The sequence below is a fragment of the Hyperoodon ampullatus genome (assembly GCF_949752795.1).
Source record: "Hyperoodon ampullatus genome assembly, chromosome: 2".
NCBI lineage: Eukaryota > Metazoa > Chordata > Mammalia > Artiodactyla > Ziphiidae > Hyperoodon > Hyperoodon ampullatus.
In genome coordinates, this window is record NC_136915.1 from 79,596,617 (window position 1) to 79,619,837 (window position 23,221).

At 40.1% G+C, this 23,221-nt stretch overlaps 1 pseudogene across 1 annotated transcript; it reads left to right on the forward strand.

The window, feature by feature from the left end:
- The first annotated feature begins 2,428 nt into the window (after positions 1 to 2,428).
- LOC307064619 (guanylate-binding protein 2-like) lies at positions 2,429 to 21,193 on the forward strand (annotated as a pseudogene). Its single transcript has 8 exons — positions 2,429 to 2,486; positions 3,667 to 3,790; positions 4,140 to 4,382; positions 6,820 to 7,103; positions 8,412 to 8,624; positions 18,151 to 18,253; positions 18,558 to 18,749; positions 21,077 to 21,193. The product of its transcript is annotated as a guanylate-binding protein 2-like (transcript).
- The last annotated feature ends 2,028 nt before the right edge of the window (positions 21,194 to 23,221 follow it).

The window sequence follows — 23,221 nt, forward strand, 5'->3', positions numbered from 1 at the left end:
CTTTTGGTTGGAGCATTTAATCCATTTACATTTAAGGTAACTATATTTATGTTCCTATTACCATTTTCTTAATTGTTTTGGATTTGTTGTTGTTGGTCTTTTCCTTCTCTTGTGTTTCCTGCCTATAGAAGTTCCTATAGCATTTGTTGTAAAGCTGGTTTGGTGGTGCTGAATTCTCTTAGCTTTTGCTTATCTGTAAAGGTTTTAATTTGTCCATCAAATCTGAATGAGTCCTTGCTGGGTAGAGTAATCTTGGTTGTAAATTTTTCCTTTTCATCATTTTAAATATGTTCTGCTACTCCCTTCTGGCTTGCAGAATTTCTGCTGAAAGATCAGCTGTTAAGCTTATGGGGATCCCCTTGTGTGTTATTTGTTGCTTTTCCCTTGCTGTTTTTAATATTTTTTCTTTGTATTTAATTTTTGTAGTTTGATTAATATGTGTCTTGGCATGTTTATCATTGGATTTATCCTGTATTGGACTCTCTGTGCTTCCTGGACTTGATTGACTGTTTCCTTTCCCATGTTAGGGAAATTTTCAATTATAATCCTTCATATATTTTCTTAGACCCTTTCTTTTTCTCTTCTTATTCTGGGACCCCTATAATCTGAATGTTGGTGCATTTAATGTTGCTCCAGATGTCTCTGAGACTGTCCTCAATTCTTTTCATTCTTTTTTCTTTATTCTGCTCTGTGGTAGTTATTTTCACTATTTTATCTTCCAGGTTACTTAACCATTCTTCTCTCTCAGTTATTCTGCTATTGATTCCTTCTAGAGAATTTTTAATTTGATTTACTATGTTGTTCATCATTCTTTGTTTGCTCCTTAGTTCTTGTGTGTCCTTGTTAAACGTTTCTTGTATTTTCTCCATTCTATTTCTGAGATTTTGGATCATCTTTACTATCATTACTCTGAATTATTTTTCAGGTAGACTGCCTATTTCCTCTTCATTTGTTTGGTCTGGTGGGTTTTTACCTTGCTTCTTCATCTGCTGCCTAATTCTCTGTCTTCTCATTTTGTTTAACTTACTGTGTTTGGGGTCTCCTTTCCACAGGCTATGGGTTCGTAGTTCCCGTTGTTTTTAGTTTCTGCCCCCCAGTGGGTGAGGTTGGCTAAATGACTTGTGTAGGCTTCCTGTTTTGGGGGACTGGTGCCTGTGTTTTGGTGGGTGGAGCAGGATCTTGTCTTTCTGGTGGGCAGGGCTGCATCTGATGGTGTGTTTTGGGGTGTCTGTGAACGTGGTATGATTTTAGGCAGCCTCTCTGCTAATGGGTGGGTTTGTGTTCCTGTCTTGCTAGTTGTTTGTCATGGGACGTCCAGCACTGGAGCTTGCTTGTTGTTTGGTGGAGCTGGGTCTTAGCATTGAGATGGAGATCTCTGGGAGAGCTCTTGCCAATTGATATTAAGTGGGGCCAGGAGGTCTCTGGTGGTCCAATGTCCTGAAATTTAGCTCTCCCACGTCAGAGGCTCAGGCCCAGCACCTGGCTGGAGCACCAAGACCCTGCCAGCCACATGACATGGAAGAAAAGAAAGAAATAAAGAAGAAGAAGAAAATAATAACAGACAACACCCCAAAACAAACAGTAAAAGCAAAACTAAACAAACAAAATCACACAAAGAAACACACACAGTCATAAAAAGAAAAAAAAAAAAAGAAATGAACAGACAGAACCCCAGGAAAAATGGTAAAAGAAAACTAAACAGAGAAAATCATGCAAAGAAACACACACACACACACACAGACACACACACAAGGAAAAAGAAAAAAAAAAAGAAGAGAGCAACCCAAAAGATAAAGAAATCCACCAATGAAAACAAGCCCTAAAAACTAAGATAAACATAACACCAAAAACCAATCAAACACACAAAGCAAACCCCAAGTCTATAGTTGTTCCCAGAGACCACCGCCTCAGTTTTGGGAACATTCATTTTCTATTCAGGTATTTCACAGATGCAGGATTTATCAAGCCGATTGCAGGGATTTAATCCACTGCTCCTGAGGCTGCAGCAGAAATATCCCTTTTTCTTGTTTGTTTGCACAGCTCCTATGGTTCAGCTTTGGTTTTCGCCCCGTCTCTGCATGTAGGCTGCCCTCAGGCATCTTTTCCCTACCCAGACAGGAAGGGGTTAAAGCAGCAGCTGATCAGGTGTCTCTTGCTCACTCAGGCCGGGGAGAGGGAGGGGTATGGTAGTCATAATTGGAATGCAGGGTGTGCCTGCAGTGGAAGAGGCAGGCATGGCATTGCAACAGCCTGAGGCATGCCGTGTGTTCTCCCAGGGAAATTGGCCCTGGATCACGGGACCCTGGCAGTGGTGTGCTGCACAGCCTCCCAAGAGGGGAGGTGTGGATAGTGACCTGTGCTTGCACACAGGATTCTTGGTGGCAGCAGTGGCAGTGGTAGTGGTCCACGCCTGTCTGTGGGGTCCGAGATGATAGTCGCAGCTTGTGCCCATCTCTGGAGCTTGCTTAGGCGCTGCTCTGCCATCTGTGGGCACACGGAGCAGGAAGCCCCTCTTCTCACTCACCCTGAAACAATGGTTTCTTGCCTCTCTGGCAGGTCTAGACTTTTTCCCAGACTCCCTCCTGGCTAGCTGTGGCACACTAGCCCCCTTCAGGCTGTCGTCACCCAGCCAACCCCAGTCATCTTGGGGTCTGACCTCTGAAGTCCAAGCCTCAGCTCCCAGCCCCCACCCGCCCCGGTGGGTGAGCAGACAAGCCTCTCAGGCTGGTGAGTGCTGGTCGGCACCGATCCTCTGTGCGGGAATCTCTCTGCTTTGCCCTCTGCACGCCTGTTGCTGCACTCTCCTCTGTGTCTCTGAAGCTTCCCCCTCCGTGTCCCTGCAACTGAAGGGGCTTCCTAGTGTATGGAAACTTTTCCTTCTTCACTGCTCCTTCCCAGAAGCACAGGTCCTTCCCTATTCTTTTCTCTCTGTTTTTTCTTTATTCTTTTGCCCGACCCAGGTACGTGGGGATTTTAATGCCCTTTTGGAAGTCTGAGGTCTTCTGCCAGCATTCAGTAAGTGTTCTGTAGGAGTTGTTCCACATGTAGATTTTTTTTGATGTATTTGTGAGGAGGAAGGTGATCTCCATGTCTTACTCCTCCACCATCTTGAAGGTCTCCCATAGTAAGTTTTCAATAAATGTTTGTGGAATGAATGAATGAATAAACTAATTAAGAAAAGTTATTTTATATAAGCTTTGGGAGAAAATACAGCATAAAAGCTGCTACTCCTTTTCTGCAGTTTTCCTATGTTAGCATCTCAGCTATGTGACAGAACTGACAGATTGAATCAGGGCAAAATCCTCACCTGGTAAATATGAGGTCAAAAATCAGCTGACTTGGGCTTCCCTGGTGGTGCAGTGGTTGAGAATCTGCCTGCTAATGCAGGGGACATGGGTTCGAGCCCTGGGCTGGGAGGATCCCACATGCTGCGGAGCAACTAGGCCCGTGAGCCACAACTACTGAGCCTGCGCGTCTGGAGCCTGTGCTCCGCAACAAGAGAGGCCGTGATAGTGAGAGGCCCGCGCACTGCGATGAAGAGTAGCCCCTGCTTGCCACAACTAGAGAAAGCCCTCGCACAGAAACAAAGACCCAACACAGCAAAAATAAATAAATTAATTAATAAACTCCTACCCCCAACATCTTCTAAAAAAAAAAAAAAATCAGCTGACTTTGTGAGCTTCTTTCCAGACTTTGTGTAGACTGTGAGAGATTTCACCCCGGAGCTGGAAGCAAATGGACAACCCATCACTGCTGATGAGTACCTGGAGTTTCACTGAAGCTAAAGCAAGTTTACTGGGCCTGATGGTTGGCTAACAAAAAAAGAGAAAACAATATCACAATGATCATTTCTATGTAGGTGCTGAAAATCATAATTTTGTAACTTTGTTATCAGGGCTGTTCTGTTAGAGGAAATGAAAACATTCTTTAGATGAATCAATTGGATCTAATTTTAAGTTACCTCCTTCTTGAAGAAGAAAAGAAATTTCATTTCTCTACCCCTTTAATTTTTTGGTCTGATCCATTATTAGTTAATATTTACCTCTTAATATAGGATTTGTGCAAATTACTAAGTTGAAGGGTCATATATTTGAAGCAATCAGCTGAAGTTGTACTACCTCTAATTTTCATTCCTCCAGGTACTGATAAAAAAACTAAAAGCTTTAATGAATCTCGGTCATGTATCTGAAAGTTCTTCCCAGAGAAGAAGTGCTTCATCTTTGACTGCCCTTCTCAGAGGAAGTACCTCACCCACCTGGAGCAGCTACAGGAGGAAGATATGAAACCCGAATTCAGAGAATAATTTGAAGACTTCTGCTTCTACATCCTCAGCCATTCCAAGGCCAAGACTCTCTCAGGGGGCATCACAGTCAATGGGCCTCGTGAGTCCCTCTCACTGCCCCTCCTTACCTGGACTTTCCTATTGCCCATTGTAGACAATAGAAGTGGGAACCATGAGGGTTACTTCTGACAAATACAGAGTCTAATGATGCCAAGGAAAACATACCACAAGGATCACATTGTGAATTTTACATGGGAACTAAAACTATTTCTGGTGTTATCTAATATTCACATGAGCAAGGTGAATAAAGGAAAAGAACTAGAATCCAGCCTTCTCATCTCCCTATTTATGAAATTTCCTTCCAGGAGAGCTATAGATTGACAAAATCAGGAAAAGGCAAATACACCATGTATGTGAGGCTTTGCCATTAACCTTAGCACAATTCTCTTGTTTATCAATTCAAAAATATGTGAATTGATTAGGAGTGCCTGCAGTGCACCAACCACTAGGCATAATCCTCATTCGAGCACGATGGGAGCAAAAGGTATTTAAACAATTTATTTAACCATAATGATAAACAGTGATAAGTACAATAAATCAAAATAATACACTGCTATGAGAAAGGAGGGGGTGTAAGCAGGTGGGAGAAAATTTGGATTTGAAGGCAGAGAATATTTGTCTCTGAAAGTGACATGTAACGTGAGAACTTAAAAATTGGTAGGAGTTAATCAGAAGAACAGTCAGAGTAGTTTTCAGACAGAGATATCATGTGAGAAGGCCTGAGACAGAAAAGATCTCTGCAATGTCAAGAATGTAAAGGCAAGATAGTGTGATTTGAACAAGAGTAGAGTGAATAAGAGTGGCATCATGGTTGGATAAGTGTGCAGGGAACCATACCTGAAAGGACTAGTGGATGACTTCAAGGAGATTAGAGTTTAAGCCCAGTGAGAGGATCTTGAAGAATTATAGGCACAGAGGTAATGTTATATAATTTATGTTTAAAACAATCCTTCTGAGTATTTTGTTGATAATGTGTTGGAGGGATGTATATGAAGCAATAGAAGATGAATGATAATTGCAATATTTTAATAATAAATAGGGATTATGCTAAGCTAAGACAGTGGCAACTGAGATTGTCAAAATGGATAGAATCCACACATATTTTGAATGTCAAATTCATAAGTTTTGATGATGGAGGGCGTATGGGTGTGTGGAAGGAATTAAACGGAAGTGTCAAGCCCGACTCCAGGGTTCTGAGCTTAGCCAACTGCTTGAACAGATGTTATTTACTAAGAGAAATACCTGGAGGAAGAATTGTTTTCCAGAGTGGATGAAGTTGTTTAGTTTTGGATTATTTAGTATTTTCCTCTGATGTGTACAAGAAGGAATACCATCCAGATATTTAAATACACAAATCTAACACTTAAAAATCAAGCCAAAGCAGGAAATTAAAATATATGTGGTACTTAAAACTGTAGAAAGAGAAGAGAAGGCCCAGGATTGAGTCCCCAACACTGATAGTTGTAGGGTGACCCAACCACTCCAGTTTGCCTGAGGCTGTAATTTCCTGGTATATGAGATTTTCAATGCTAAAACCAGCAAATCCCTGGCAAAACTGGATGAAATGGTCACATTGCATGGAGCTCTGATGAGAGAATATCTAGGAAGACCCTGTTACTTAGGCCAGACACAGGACTAATGGCCTGCACCACATGTACGCATACACTCACACACATACACGTGCTCTTGTACACTTGTGCACTAAACTGTTTCCTTGACCTTTTTCATAAATTAGAAGTTAGGAGGGAAATAGAAAGAAGGCAGACAAAAGGGAGATACAGGAAGCCTAGAAAAGATAAAGACCTAATATCTCGTCACCCAAATATCCTTATTCTAATCCATTCATTCCAACATCTTCCTTTTGGGTGAGGGAAGGAGGAAGAAAGAGCAGCTTTAAACTCCTCTGAACTAAGAGGTTAACAAAATATTCCATCATAATTCTTTCTCAAAAAGTCTTTAAAACTATTGTTTGTGACACTTGAAAAGCATACAAAATACTATAGCAGTTGATTCAAAAGAATTAAATTTACATTCTCAAGACTAAATAGAATACAATTTTGGGACTTCCCTGGTGATGCAGTGGTTAAGAATCCGCCTGCCAATGCAGGGGACACAGGTTCGATCCCTGGTCCAGGAAGATCACATATGCTGTGTAGCAACTAAGCCCATGTGCCACAACTACTGAGCCTGCGCTCTAGAGCCTGCACGCCACAACTGCTGAAGCCTGCACGCTCTAGGGCCCATGCTCCGCAGCAAGAGAAACCACTACAATGAGAAGCCTGCTCACCACAGTGTAGAGTAGCCCCCACTCACCACAACTAGAGAAAGCCCATGCGCAGCAAAAAAGACCCAACGCAGCAAAAAAATAAATAAATAAAAACCATCATTCACTTAAAAAAAATTTTTAAAAAATAGAATATAGTTTGTTCCTCTCTCAACAACTGATAACTACTATTCCTTAGAATTCCCTTTCTTAGGTCTATAGACCCTGGTGCTGACATTTGTCAATGCCATCAGCAGTGGGGATCTGCCCTGTGTGGAGAATGCAGTCCTGGCATTGGCCGAGATCGAGAACTCAGTCGCAGTGCAAAAGGCCATTACCCATTATGAAATGCAGATGGACCAGAAGCTGCAGCTGCCCACAGAAACCCTCCAGGAGTTGCTGGACCACACAGGGCCAGTGAGAAAGAGGCCATTGAAGTCTTCATGAAGAACTAACTCTTTCAAAGATGTGGACCAAGTTTTCCAGAATAAATTAATGGGATATTTGCTATTCTGGTTCATGAGGGGCAGAAAAAATATCTTGATATGAGTAGCCCTCCCAGACTCAAAGACAGCCACACTCAGTTATGTGTACTCACTTGCAATCTTTACTAAAAGAATAGACTGCTCCTGACCTTATTCCAAGAGACTATGGTAGCATGACTGACCAATTATTACAAATATCTTCTTCTGTTAATTTCCACCCTCTGGATGCCGTATTTTAAGCAAACAAGTAAATTGTAAAACTGTATTTATATGAGATTATTTTATTTTTTTCATTTGAAGTTAGTCAAAGACACAGTACTTTCATGTTCCCTGCTAATAATCTGGGAGGATTCACTTCTTTCTGGAAACCCTAAAAATGTATTTTGTTTAATGTAAGGCAACAGTAAAACATTCAGAAAGCCAGGAAAAAGAAATCAATCATAAGAATGCTATTTGAAGACATGAGTCCTTCCAAATTAAGGAAGGATTGTTGCATGACAAATACTCAATCACTTGACGGTTCACCATCCCTTCCCTGGCTCGCAGGGCAGGATTTTACAAATCATACCTTGTTGCATTCAGAATTTTGATGAAACTAAATAGTGAAGGTCAGTAGACAATGGGCATTTTTCTAGACTAAAGAAAAAGCTTAATGTATAAGTTCTCTTTAATGTTTTAATGTAGGTAAATGTTATATTAGACTTTCGCAATACAGAAAATACCTGGAGTAAAATCTCCATTACCTTCATTAACCTTATACTGAGAAAATATGCAAAAATATCATAATTTTAAATGTACCACTGATATTGACACATTAATGAGCACTTATGGAAAACTCACTGAACTTAGCACTTTACATCACCACATATAATCCTGACAAGATATCTGTGACATAGATATAATTTCCCCTGTTTTACCAACAAGGAAACCTCATTTTAATAAGGTTGAGTGTCACTAAATCACAAAGTGGTGGAACCAGGAACTCCCTGCAGGCCTGTCCTACTGGATATTTGTGCTCTAAACTATTTCTGAAATTAGAAACTTGAAAAAAGAAGTTTCATATGGAACAGTGTCTGTGCTTTGAGAATCATTCTCTGAAGCAAGAGAAGTATGGAAAAGAAGCTTCAGATAATCACACAGATGTAGTTTTTAAACCAGCACTCTGTTTAGGGGTATTCTAGAATCTCCCAGCTTGGTGAGGGGTGTGTCATGTTTATATGCCACAGTCTTTGCAGGAGAAGCATTTCCCAGTAATTTATGCGTGGTTAACATCCTAGTCATGTCTTACTGTACCATCTGTGCAATTTTTTTCCCTTCACAGGAATGGTTAGAAGCAAAGCAAGATGACTTTTGTAAGCAGAATATGAAAGCATCCTCAGATTACTGCATGGCTTTACTTCAGGATACTCTTGGCCATCTATATGAAGATGTGAAACAAGGAACATTTTCTAAACCAGGAGGTAATCGGTTTTTTGTTTGGAAGAAGCAAGAGCTAAAGAATAAGTACTACCAGGCCCCCAGAAAGGGGATACTGGTAAACTACCTACTGAACATCATTTCTTGGGCCTTGCTGAAGTGACTCTTTCAAACAACAATGGGAACAACCAAAATTTGATTGGTAAACAGCACCTCTACCTTTCATTGATCCATTCATTGATTTATTCAGTAGGAGAGACTACCATGGGATGAATAGCAGATTCCTTCTTGGAAGCACAGATGGAGCCCCCAAAAGTGTTTGTAGAATTTATTCAATAATTTAGTCATTCAGTCATCCAACTATTGTCTATTCAGGACTAAAGATATGCCAGATATTATCAAATGTCTGGCGTTAGGGTAATTAAATAAAAACAAACTAGTTCTCTCAAAGTATTCATCAAGCAATCAACAAATTATAGCTTACAGAAAAAACCAATAATAATAACAGCTAATACATATAGAGCATATTTTGTTTCAGACAAATGAATGGGCTTAACTCATTTAATCCTTACAACAACCTCAGGAAATACATATTGTTAATATCCACATTTTATTAATAAGAAAATGGAGACACAGAGCAGTAAAATAACTCACCTGAGAATGTACGGGTAATAAGTGTACAGCTGGACTGGAAATGCTTATAGCAACTCTGTGCTCTTAACTATACTTCTATGCTGGTATACTCAGGTGATATCAGTTAGAATTAAGTTTGGGCACATATTACTCAAAAACAAAACAAAACAAGAGTGGCCTAAAATGACAAAAGTTTCTTTCTCTCTTACATACAAGAAGTAAGGCAGAGGGAGTCCAGACTGCCATGACAACTCCACAATCATCCTGTTCCCAGGCCCTTTCCTTGTTCTGCTCCAGCACTTTAGCACCCAGCTTCCATCTTCAAGGTCAGTTTATGGTCTAAGATGGCTGCTAGAATTTCATCTATTACTTCCACATTACAGATGGAAAGAAAAGGGAAAAACAGAAGAGTAAATGTCTCTGGGTCAACTGTCTTTAAGGTGGTCTGCAAAAAGTACCATATAACACCTCTGTGTAAGTGGTATTGGCCAGACTTTAATCATATGGTTACCTCAGCTACCAAGAAAGTTGACTAGGAAATGCAACATTTTATCACGGCCCACAATGTGCCCTGGTGGAAAAAAATAAGTTCTGTTACTAAGGCAATGGGGAGAATAATATTTGGGTGACTCCAGAAATCACTATCACAGTGACAAAAAGTGCCCTGAAGAAAAACAATGTAGGGTACAGGCATAGGAGAGGAAGGAAATGTGGCACTATTTTATATGTAGGTTTTTAGAGAAGACCTCTCTTGTGAGGTACTGTTTCAGAAGAATCTTCAAAGAAGTCAAGGAGTGAGCCAAGTGGGCATCTAGAAGAAGAAAATTTCAAACAACAGAAAATCCCAGAAGGATAAATTGGTTTATGTTCTAGGAATAGCAGGAAATGTGGCAAGAGGGCAGTGAGCAAAGGAAGAGGTGGCAGGAGGTGAGGTCAGAGAGATGCTCAGAGGCCAGATGCTAAATAAAGTAGTATCCTGGAGACCACTGAGAGAAGTGTCAATTTTACTTGGGAAGAGTTGGAAAATCAGCAGAGGATTTGGTGCATCAAAGTGAAGTGATCTTTCTTAAAGTAATATAACACAACACTAGCTGATCTGAGGAAAACATACTATAGGGGAGCAAGAGTGGAAGGAAGTAGGGAGACCAATTATGAAGCTAATGTCATGGTCCAGGCAAGAAGTGATGATGTCTTGGACCAAGGTGTCGGGAGGAACAGGTGACAATTGATGGGCCCTCGCTGGTTTTATTCTGAAGTCAGAGCACACATCATTAGCTGATGATGGTACCTGGGACTTGGGAGAAAAAAAGGACATAAAGGATAACCATAAGGTTTTTTTTTGAAAATTAAAGTGCTTTATTTCTTCTTTAAAAAGTTTATTAAGAATAGCTTGAACAGTTCTTGCCTTTTCATCCGATAACTCACAGTCTGGAACAAGCATCTTTATTACACCTTGGTGAGTTGTCATATTCCTTTCTAAATTGGGGTCAACTTAACCAACACTTTATCCTTTGTTCTTTTTTTTTTTTTTTTTTTAGTTTCTGCTTTATAACAAAGTGAATCAGTCATACATATACATCTGTTCCCACATCCCCTCCCTCATGCATCTCCCTCCCTCCCACCCTCCCCATCCCACCCCTCCAGGCGGTCACAAAGCACCGAGCTGATCTCCCTGTGCTCTGCGGCTGCTTCCCACTATCTATCTACCTTACGTTTGGTAGTGTATATATGTCCATGCCTCTCTTTCCCTTTGTCACAGCTTACCCTTCCCCTTCCCCATATCCTCAAGTCCATTCTCAAGTAGGTCTGTGTCTTTATTCCCGTTTTACCCCTAGGTTCTTCATGACATTTTTTTTTTAAATTCCATATATATGTGTTAGCATACGGTATTTGTCTTTCTCTTTCTGACTTACTTCACTCTGTATGACAGACTCTAGGTCTATCCACCTCATTACAAATAGCTCAGTTTCGTTTCTTTTTATGGCTGAGTAATATTCCATTGTATATATGTGCCACATCTTCTTTATCCATTCATCCGATGATGGACACTTAGGTTGTTTCCAGCTCCGGGCTATTGTGAATAGAGCTGCAATGAACATTTTGGTACATGTCTCTTTTTGAATTATGGTTTTCTCAGGGTATATGCCTAGTAGTGGGATTGCTGGGTCATATGGTAGTTCTATTTTTAGTTTTTTAAGGAACCTCCATACTGTTCTCCATAGTGGCTGTACCAATTCACATTCCCACCAGCAGTGCAAGAGTGTTCCCTTTTCTCCACACCCTCTCCAGCATTTATTGTTTCTAGATTTCTTGATGATGGCCATTCTGACTGGTGTGAGATGATATCTCATTGTAGTTTTGATTTGCATTTCTCTAATGATTAATGATGTTGAGCATTCTTTCATGTGTTTGTTGGCAGTCTGTATATCTTCTTTGGAGAAATGCCTATTTAAGTCTTCTGCCCATTTTTGGATTGGGTTGTTTGTTTTTTTGCTATTGAGCTGCATGAGCTGTTTATAAATTTTGGAGATTAATCCTTTGTCAGTTGCTTCATTTGCAAATATTTTCTCCCATTCTGAGGGTTGTCTTTTGGTCTTGTTTATGGTTTCCTTTGCTGTGCAAAAGCTTTGAAGTTTCATTAGGTCCCATTTGTTTATCTTTGTTTTTAGTTCCATTTCTCTAGGAGGTGGGTCCAAAAGGATCTTGCTGTGATTTATGTCATAGAGTGTTCTACCTATGTTTTCCTCTAAGAGTTTGATAGTTTCTGGCCTTACATTTAGGTCTTTAATCCATTTTGAGCTTATTTTTGTGTATGGTGTTAGGGAATGATCTAATCTCATACTTTTACATGTCCCTGTCCAGTTTTCCCAGCACCACTTATTGAAGAGGCTGTCCTTTCTCCACTGTACATTCCTGCCTCCTTTATCAAAGATAAGTTGGCCATATGTGCGTGGGTTTATCTCTGGGCTTTCTATCCTGATCCACTGATCTATCTTTCTGTTTTTATGCCAGTACCACACTGTCTTAATTACTGTAGCTTTGTAGTATAGTCTGAAGTCAGGGAGCCTGATTCCTCCAGCTCCGTTTTTCGTTCTCAAGATTGCTTTGGCTATTCGGGGTCTTTTGTTTTTCCAAACAAATTTTGAAATTTTTTGTTCTACTTCTGTGAAAAATGCCAGTGGTAGTTTGATAGGGATTGCATTGAATCTGTAGATTGCTTTGGGTAGTAGAGTCATTTTCACAATATTGATTCTTCCAATCCAGGAGCATGGTATATCTCTCCATCTATTTATATCATCTTTAATTTCTTTCATCAGTGTCTTATAATTTTCTGCATACAGGTCTTTTGTCTCCTTAGGTAGGTTTATTCCTAGATATTTTATTCTTTTTGTTGCAATGGTAAATGGGAGTGTTTTCTTGATTTCATTTTCAGATTTTTCATCATTAGTGTACAGGAATGCCAGAGATTTCTGTGCATTAATTTTGTATCCTGCTACTTTACCAAATTCATTGATTAGCTCTAGTAGTTTTTCGGTAGCATCTTTAGGATTCTCTAGGTATAGTATCATGTCATCTGCAAACAGTGACAGCTTTACTTCTTCTTTTCCAATTTGGATTCCTTTTATTTCCTTTTCTTCTCTGATTGCTGTGGCTAAAACTTCCAAAACTATGTTGAATAAGAGTGGTGAGAGTGGGCAGCCTTGTCTTGTTCCTGATCTTAGTGGAAATGGTTTCAGTTTTTCACCATTGAGGACAATGTTGGCTGTGGGTTTGTCATATATGGCCTTTATTATGTTGAGGAAAGTTCCCTCTATGCCTACTTTCTGCAGGGTTTTTATCATAAATGGGTGTTGAATTTTGTCGAAAGCTTTCTCTGCATCTATTGAGATGATCATATGGTTTTTCTCCTTCAACTTGTTAATATGGTGTATCACATTGATTGATTTGTGTATATAGAAGAATCCTTGCATTCCTGGAATAAACCCCACTTGATCATGGTGTATGATCCTTTTAATGTGCTGTTGGATTCTGTTTGCTAGTATTTTGTTGAGGATTTTTGCATCTATGTTCATCAGTGATATTGGCCTGTAGTTTTCTTTCTTTGTGACATCCTTGCCTGGTTTTGGTATCAAGGTGATGGTGGCCTCGTAGAATGAGTTTGGGAGTGTTCCTTCCTCTGATATTGTTTGGAAGAGTTTGAGAAGGATGGGTGTTAGCTCTTCTCTAAATGTTTGATAGAATTCGCCTGTGAAGCCATCTGGTCCTGGGCTTTTGTTTGATGGAAGATTTTTAATCACAGTTTCAATTTCAGTGCTTGTGATTGGTCTATTCATATTTTCTATTTCTTCCTGAGTCAGTCTTGGTAGGTTGTGCATTTCTAAGAATTTGTCCATTTCTTCCAGGTTGTCCATTTTATTGGCATAGAGTTGCTTATAGTAATCTCTCATGATCTTTTGTATTTCTGCAGTGTCAGTTGTTACTTCTCCTTTTTCATTTCTAATTCTACTGATTTGAGTCTTCTCCCTTCTTTTCTTGCTGAGTCTGGCTAATGGTTTGTCAATTTTGTTTATCTTCTCAAAGAACCAGCTTTTAGTTTTATTGATCTTTGCTATCGTTTCCTTCATTTCTTTTTCATTTATTTCTGATCTGATCTTTATGATTTCTTTCCTTCTGCTAACTTTGGGGGTTTTTTGTTCTTCTTTCTCTAATTGCTTTAGGTGCAGGGTCAGGTTGTTTACTCGAAATGTTTCCTGTTTCTTAAGGTGGGATTGTATTGCTATAAACTTCCCCCTTAGAACTGCTTTTGCTGCGTCCCATAGGTTTTGGGTCGTCGTGTCTCCATTGTCATTTGTTTCTAAGTATTTCTTAATTTCCTCTTTGATTTCTTCAGTGATCACTTCATTATTGAGTAGTGTATTGTTTAGCCTCCATGTGTTTGTATTTTTTACAGATCTTTTCCTGTAATTGATGTCTAGTCTCATAGCATTGTGGTTGGAAAAGATACTTGATACAATTTCAATTTTCTTAAATTTACCAAGGCTTGATTTGTGACCCAAGATATGATCTATCCTGGAGAATGTTCCATGAGCACTTGAGAAAAATGTGTATTCTGTTGTTTTTGGATGGAATGTCCTATAAATATCAATTAAGTCCATCTTGTTTAATGTATCATTTAAAGCTTGTGTTTCCTTATTTATTTTCAGTTTGGATGATCTGTCCATTGGTGAAAGTGGGGTGTTAAAGTCCCCTACTATGATTGTGTTACTGTCGATTTCCCCTTTTATGGCTGTTAGTATTTGCCTTATGTATTGAGGTGCTCCTATGTTGGGTGCATAAATATTTACAATTGTTATATCTTCTTCTTGGATCGATCCCTTTATCGTTATGTAGTGTCCTTCTTTGTCTCTTCTAATAGTCTTTATTTTAAAGTCTATTTTGTCTGATATAAGAATTGCTACTCCAGCTTTCTTTTGATTTCCATTTGCATGGAATATCTTTTTCCATCCCCTTACTTTCAATCTGTATGTGTCTCTAGGTCTGAAGTGGGTCTCTTGTAGACAGCATATATATGGGTCTTGTTTTTGTATCCATTCAGCCACTCTGTGTCTTTTGGTGGGAGCATTTAGTCCATTTACATTTAAGGTAATTATTGATATGTATGTTCCTATTCCCATTTCCTTAATGGCTTTGGGTTCGTTATTGTAGGTATAGCCCTTCTGTTGTGTTTCTTGCCTAGAGAAGTTCCTTTAGCATTTGTTGTAAAGCTGGTTTGGTGGTGCTGAACTCTCTCAGCTTTTGCTTGTCTGTAAAGGTTTTAATTTCTCCATCAAATCTGAATGAGATCCTTGCTGGGTAGAGTAATCTTGGTTGCAGGTTTCTCTCCTTCATCACTTTAATTATGTCCTGCCACTCCCTTCTGGCTTGTAGAGTTTCTGCTGAGAGATCAGCTGTTATCCTGATGGGGATTCCCTTGTGTGTTATTTGTTGTTTTTCCCTTGCTGCTTTTAATATGATTTCTTTGTGTTTAATTTTTGACAGTTTGATTAATATGTGTCTTGGCGTATTTCTCCTTGGATTTATTCTGTATGGGACTCTCTGTGCCTCCTGGACTTGATTAACTATTTCCTTTCCCATATTAGGGAAGTTTTCAACTATAATCTCTTCAAATATTTTCTCAGTCCCTTTCTTTTTCTCTTCTTCTTCTGGAACCCCTATAATTTGAATGTTGGTGCGTTTAATGTTGTCCCAGAGGTCTCTGAGACTGTCCTCTGTTCTTTTCATTCTTTTTTCTTTATTTTTCTCTGCATCAGTTATTTCCACTATTTTATCTTCCACCTCACTTATCCGTTCTTCTGCCTCAGTTATTCTGCTATTGATCCCATCTAGAGTATTTTTCATTTCATTTATTGTGTTTTTAATCGATGCTTGATTCATCTTTAGTTCTTGTAGGTCCTTGTTAACTGTTTCTTGCATATTGTCTATTCTATTTCCAAGATTTTGGATCTGGGAAATAGAATCTTGGATCAGCTTTACTATCATTATTCTGAATTCTTTTTCAGGTAGACTGCCTATTACCTCTTCATTTGTTAGGTCTGGTGGGTTTTTATCTTGCTCCTTCACCTGCTGTGTGTTTTTCTGCTTTCTCATTTTGCGTATGTTACTGTGTTTGGGGTCTCCTTTTTGCAGGCTGCAGATTCGTAGTTCCCGTTGTTTTTGGTGTCTGTCCCCCGTGGCTAAGGTTGTTTCAGTAGGTTGTGTAGGCTTCCTGGTGGGGGGGACTAATGCCTGTGTTCTGGTGGTTGAAGCTCGATCTTGTCTTTCTGGTGGACAGGTCCACGTCTGGTGGTGTGTTTTGGGGTGCCTGTGGCCTTATTATGTTTTTAGGTATCCTCTCTGCTAATGGGTGGGGTTGTGTTCCTGCCTTGCTAGTTGCTTGGCATAGGGTGACCAGCACTGTAGCTTGCTGGTCGTTGACTGAAGCTGGGTGCTGGTGTTGAGATGGATATCCCTGGGAGATTTTCGCTGCTTGATATTATGTGGAGCTGGGAGGTCTCTTGTGGACCCGTGTCCTGAAGTTGGCTCTTCCACTTCAGAGGCACAGCACTAACTCCTGGCTGCAGCACCAAGAGCCTTTCATCCACCCGGCTCAGAATAACAGTGAGAAAAAGTAGAAAGAAATAATTAGTAGAAGAAAGAAAGAGAGATTGAAAGAAAGGAAGAAGGGAAGTAAGGAAGGAAGGAAGGAAGAAAGAAAGAAAGGAGGGAGGGAGGAAGGATGGAAAGAAAGGAAAGAAAGGAGGGAGGGAGGGAGGAATGAAAGCAAAAGGAAGAGTGAATGGAAGAAGAGAGGGAGGGAGGGAGGGAGGAAAGAAAGAAAGAAAGACAGGAGGGAGGGAGGGAGGGAGGAAGGAAAGAAAAAGAAAGAAGGAAAGGAGGAGCGGAGGGAGGGAGGGAGGAAGGGAAGGGAGGAAAAAAAGAAAGAGCAGGTAAAGTAAAATAGAATAAAGTATGAAATATAGTAGCGTTATTAAAATTAAAAAGTAATTATTGAAAAAAAACACGGACCGAAAGAACCCTGGGACATATGGTGGAAGCAAAGCTATACAGAGAGAATCTTGCACAGAAGATTACACATACACATTCACAAAAAGAGAGCAGGGGGAAAAATAAAAAATCTTGCTCTCCAAGTCCACCTCCTCGATTTGGGATAATTCGTTGTAAAAAGAGGAAAAGGGCGAAAAGTCTGAAATCTTGCTAAGTCCACCTCCTTAATTTGAGATAATTCGTTGTAAAAAGAGGGGAAAAAAAGGGGGGAAAGTCTTAAATCTTGTCCTCAAGGTCCACTTCCTCAATTTGGGATGATTCGCTGTCCATTCATGCACTCCACAGACGCAGGGCACATCAAATGGACCGTGGAGCTTTAATCCGCTGCCTCGGAGGCTGCACAGAGAGATTTCCCTGTCTCTGCTCTCACAGCTCCCGGGTCTCAGCCTTGGACCTGGCCCCGCCTCTGCACGTAGGTCGCCGGAGGGCGTCCGTTCTTCGCTCAGACAGGACGGGTTTAAAGGAGCCGCTGATTCGGGGGCTCTGGCTCACTCAGGCAGAGGGGAGGGAGGGGAATGCCCTCTCCTCGCGCACCAGGCAACAAAAGGGAAAAAAGTCTCTTGCCTCTCCGGTAGCTCCAGACCCTTTCCCCGGACTCCCTCCGGGCTAGCACTAACCCCTTCAGGGTCTCTTCCTGCCGCCAGCCCCAGACCTCTCCCTGCGCTCCGACTGAAAGCCGATACCCGAGCCTCAGCTCCCAGCCCCGCCCGCCCTGGCGGCCGAGCAGACAAGTCTCTCGGGCTGGTGTGTGCCTGAGGGCACCGATCCTCTGTGCCAAAATCTCTCTGCTTTGCCCTCCACACCCCTGTTGCTGTGCTCTCCTCCGCTACTCCGAAGCTTTCCCCCTCCGCCACCTGCAGTCTCCGCCCTCGAAGGGGCTTGTAGTGTGTAGAAACCTTCCCTCCTTCACGGCTCCCTCCCACTGGTGCAGGTCCCGTCCATATCCTATTGTCTCTGTTTATTCTTTTTTTCTTTTGACCTACCCAGGTATGTGGGGAGTTTCTTGCCTTTTGGGGGGTCTGAGGTCTTCTGTCAGCGTTCAGTAGGTGTTCTGTTGGAGTTGTTCCACGTGTAGATGAATTTCTGATGTATCTGTGGGGAGGAAGGTGATCTCCGCGTCTTACTCTTCCGCCATCTTCCTCCGGCCTATCCTTTAACCATAAGGTTTTTAACCCATACAATTAGAAGACAAGATTTACTAATTAAATTACTAAAATTGGGGTGACTGAGAATAAAGAAAATTTGAGGATGGATCCAGAATTGGGTTTTAAGCCAGTGTAGGTTGAAATGGTATTTAAATTCTAAAATGGGTGCTAAAATGAAATTGAATTAAGAGATGTACTGCTAGGTTTTACTTTGACCCATAGTTTCTATTTCCTAGTTCTAATTTCCTCTGTTATCACTAGGAAGAAGAGATACTGAAGAAATATTTGGATTCCAAGGAGGGTGTGGCTGATGCACTTCTACAGACTGATCAGTCACTTACAAAAAAGGAAAAAGAGATTGAAGGTGAGAACAGCTGAAAACACTCTAGATAGTTGGAAAGCCCTAGAAATGTTAATGTTAGCCACAGTAGTCCACCTGGAATATTACTATAGAGCAAAAAATATCAAGCATAGATCATAGCTTTAGGGGATTCTTTTCTTAACCAATATTTATGTTAATCTGTCTTCTGATTACTCAGTGCAAAAACTACCCCAAGAAGTTTTCTATATGAAATAAGAATAAAACAAACAAGCAAAAAGGGGTGAATGGCAAAACCAAGCTATAACAATTTAGTCCTCATATTTCTCTGCTTATTTTTCTTCTTCAGTGGAATGGAGAAGTCAGAATCTGTAGAAGCTGCAAACAAAATTTTGGAGGAAATGCAAAAGAAGAATGGCAGATAATGCAAGAAAAAGAAAAGAGTTGTCATGAACATATGAAACAGTTGGCTGAGAAAATGGAAAAGGAGAGAACCCAGTTAATGGCAGAACAAGGGAGGGTTCTAATGCTTAAATTTCAGGTATTCGATTGTGTTATCTCCATTCTGTGCTGAATGAAAAACACTGCTTAGTTTTTGAAGGAACATCCATACTGTTCTCCATAGTGGCTGTATCAATTTACATTCCCACCAGCAGTGCAGGAGGGTTCACTTTTCTCCACATCTTCACCAGTATCTGTTGTTTGTAGATTTTTTGATGATGGCCATTCTGACCAGTATGGGGTGATACCTCATTGTGGTTTTGATTTGCATTTCTCTGATGAGTGATGTTGAGCATCTTTTCATGTGTTTGATGGCAGTCTGTATGTCTTCTATGGAGAAGTGTCTATTTAGGTCTTCCACCCATTTTTGGATTGGGTTGTTTGGTTTTTTTATATTGAGCTGCATGAGCTGCTTGTATATTTTGGAGATTAATCCTTTGTCAGTTGCTGCATTTGCAAATATTTTCTCCCATTCTGAGGATTGTCTTTTCTTCTTGTTTATGGTTTCCTTTGCTGTGCAAAAGCTTTTAGGTTTCATTAGGTCCCATTTGTTTATTTCCATTACTCTAGGAGGTAGGTCAAAAAGGATTTTGCTGTGATTTATGTCATAGAGTGTTCTGCCTATGTTTTCCTCTGATCCAACAATCCCATTACTAGGCATATACCCTGAGAAACAATAATTCAAAGACACATGTACCACAGTGTTCATTGCAGCACTATTTACAATAGCCAGGACATGGACGCAACCTAAATGTCCATGGACAGATGAATGGATAAAGAAGATGTGGCACATATATACAATGGAATATTACTCAGCCATAAAAAGAAAAAAAATTGAGTCATTTGTAGAGATGTGGATGGACCTAGAGACTGTCATACAGAGTGAAGTAAGTCAGAAAGAGAAAAACAAATACCTTATGCTAATGAATATATGTGGAATCTTAAAAAACGGTACTGATGAACCTAGTGGCAGGGCAGGAATAAAGACACAGACATAGAGAACGGACTTGAGGACACAGGGTGAAGAGGAAGTTGGGATGAAGTGAGAAAGTAGCACTGACATATATGCACTACCAAATGTAAAATGGATGGCTAGTGGGAAGCTGCTGCATAGCACAAGGAGATCAGCTTGATGCTTTGTGACGAGCTAGAGGGGTGGGATATGGAGGGTGGGAGGGAGGCTCAAGAGGGAGGGGATATGGGGATATATGTATACATACAGCTGATTTACTTTGTTTTACAGCAGAAACTAACACAGCATTGTAAAGAAATTATACTCCAATAAAGATATTATTAAAAAAAACAAAACTACTGCTTAGAAGTTAGAGCACTAGGTCAGTTTAAGAACTTTTCTAGCCCAAACACTAGTAGGCATTTCATTCTCTTACTGCTTCTACCCCTGACCATCTCTGGTTACTAAAGGCTATTTACTTGCAGGTCAAATCTCATGGAACCCTTCATTACTAAATTACTAATAAACCATAACTATTCATTGCCAGGCACTGCACAGTAGCTTTACAGATATGCTGTGATCAAATCCTCATGGTATGTTACAGGTACATGTTATATTGTCATGTTTCAAAAGAGGAAATTGCAATTTCATGAGAGATAAGTAACTTATCTGAGTCCTTCCTTGTAGGAAAATATCTGGGCTGTCTCATCTACTGAGTGGAATCCACAGTGACTGTTTCTGCCATACGTGGTGACTTTATCTCTGGAGGCACCCTAATGAGTAGGGTGACCATCTTCATGACCATCGACACAATTAACTACATAATTAAATACCCAGGCTGCTAGTACTCCATGCCCTACTCTACGTCTATATTGATTTGGGATGTCCACCCAGAGATACAGTAAGGACCAGTGCAGACTTGATGTCAACTGTTGTCCATTACCTCTGCCACCAGATTATGGAGACTGTTACTAAATTTCCTGATCAAACATCTGCTGTGATTCTGAATCATGTAGTAACCTTCCTATTGTATTTCATCCATCTTCCTTACCTTAGATATGTATTTAAGAGTCCACGCTACATAGATCAGAGTTGAGGGGGTAAAAAGAGTTTTTCCAGAAAGACTGTGTTGCCTGTGGCTGAAGGGGGCCACAAAATTAATTCTGGGTCACTAATATTTTAGAAACTATAAAGTGAAGAACATTTCTGCAACTAAAGCAGGCCCAGAAAAATTATTGACAGGCATAGGAGACTCAAGGAAGAGTGATATAATGGAAGTTAAGGGAGGAAGAGATTTCAGAAACAAGTTTCAAAAATTTATGAGGGATTAATGTAGGTATGGACAGGGGAAATTATTTAGCAAATGTGGGAAATGTTTTAGGTTGTGTGAGTACAGTCTCCACTTTCCCTTTTAGGAAAATGTACGTCTTCTTGAGCAGGGATTCAAGAAGGAGAGTGTGAAACTTCTTAAAGAGATTAATGCTATCCAGATGAGATACAGAGAATCATTCCCAATATGTAACATTCTCTAAAAATCCAAGGAACGTAATTTGCTAACCCACTCCTGTCTGCTAGGAATAAGTTAAACAAGCAACTTCAAGAAGTCAAACAATTGCCACTAAACTAAACTCAAAAACATGAGACTTGAATTTTTGTTGAGCCATAAAGTGTGCAAAGATGAAACAAAATGTGAAGACAATGTGTTAACCTAGAGAGTACTTCAATTCATCCTCAATTATAGTGATTAGTATGATCCCTAACTGGATCCTATATTTTAAATCATGCATATTGACTCTAGAGAGACTTTAAATTGGGGTGCATTTTACAATGGAGAGATATCAGACAGGTTCTGTTCAGGGTAGACTTTTTCCCCACTCATACACCACCCTTCTAGATATTCTCAGCTCCATGCTCTTACTCAAGGGTTTACTTTGGACCTGGGATAGAGTTGGAGTGTTGTGTACACAGGTGTACAAAGTAAACCCTTGAGTAAGAGCATGGAGCTGAGAATATCTAGAAGGGTGGTGTATGAGTGGGGAAAAAGTCTACCCTGAACAGAACCTGTCTGATATCTCTCCATTGTAAAATGCACCCCAATTTAAAGTCTCTCTAGAGTCAATATGCATGATTTAAAATATAGGATCCAGTTAGGGATCATACTAATCACTATAATTGAGGATGAATTGAAGTACTCTCTAGGTTAACACATTGTCTTCACATTTTGTTTCATCTTTGCACACTTTATGGCTCAACAAAAATTCAAGTCTCATGTTTTTGAGTTTAGTTTAGTGGCAATTGTTTGACTTCTTGAAGTTGCTTGTTTAACTTATTCCTAGCAGACAGGAGTGGGTTAGCAAATTACGTTCCTTGGATTTTTAGAGAATGTTACATATTGGGAATGATTCTCTGTATCTCATCTGGATAGCATTAATCTCTTTAAGAAGTTTCACACTCTCCTTCTTGAATCCCTGCTCAAGAAGACGTACATTTTCCTAAAAGGGAAAGTGGAGACTGTACTCACACAACCTAAAACATTTCCCACATTTGCTAAATAATTTCCCCTGTCCATACCTACATTAATCCCTCATAAATTTTTGAAACTTGTTTCTGAAATCTCTTCCTCCCTTAACTTCCATTATATCACTCTTCCTTGAGTCTCCTATGCCTGTCAATAATTTTTCTGGGCCTGCTTTAGTTGCAGAAATGTTCTTCACTTTATAGTTTCTAAAATATTAGTGACCCAGAATTAATTTTGTGGCCCCCTTCAGCCACAGGCAACACAGTCTTTCTGGAAAAACTCTTTTTACCCCCTCAACTCTGATCTATGTAGCGTGGACTCTTAAATACATATCTAAGGTAAGGAAGATGGATGAAATACAATAGGAAGGTTACTACATGGGAGTGAAAAAACCATGGAGCACAGTTAAGCATCACTCCTGCCAAGTGATCATTGGGTCACATGATGGCTTCCAATAAAGGAGGTGTGGGACAATTAACTTCAGTGTGCAGACAGTGTACAATTCTCCACTGGGTGGAGGTTGCATTGCTGTAGTCACTGATGGGACTCCTGGACACTATTAAGGGAAGTGCTTACGCCTGTGCAAAATAGATTTATGAATGGATGTTCAACTTCTCTGTCTATAAAATCCCTCTAGATAATTACTGTCTCATTTCCAGGCCTCCCAACATATCTCTCTTCCCTTCTTTTCTTAGTTTTACCCTATTCCCACAGTTCCAAGTGTAATTTCTACAATCACAAAAATGGAACTCTAGCTCAAAATACATTCCTTTCCGTTCCTCTGAGAATCATAACTATAATCCAACAAAACCGAAAACTTGACTCCATTTTTCTTTCTCCCCCTCTGCTGTGACATCACACCCTGGGAGCCACTCAGGGTAAATGTCTAGCATGGAAGGACAAGAAACAGAGGAAAAGTAAAAAACAATTTATTAATACAAAAATATTAACCTGCCAAAATTGTTTCAGCACATGTAACGTTCGAGGATCTTTATTGCAACAAATGGAATCTCCTCAGTAACTTAAATTTAAAAAGGAAATT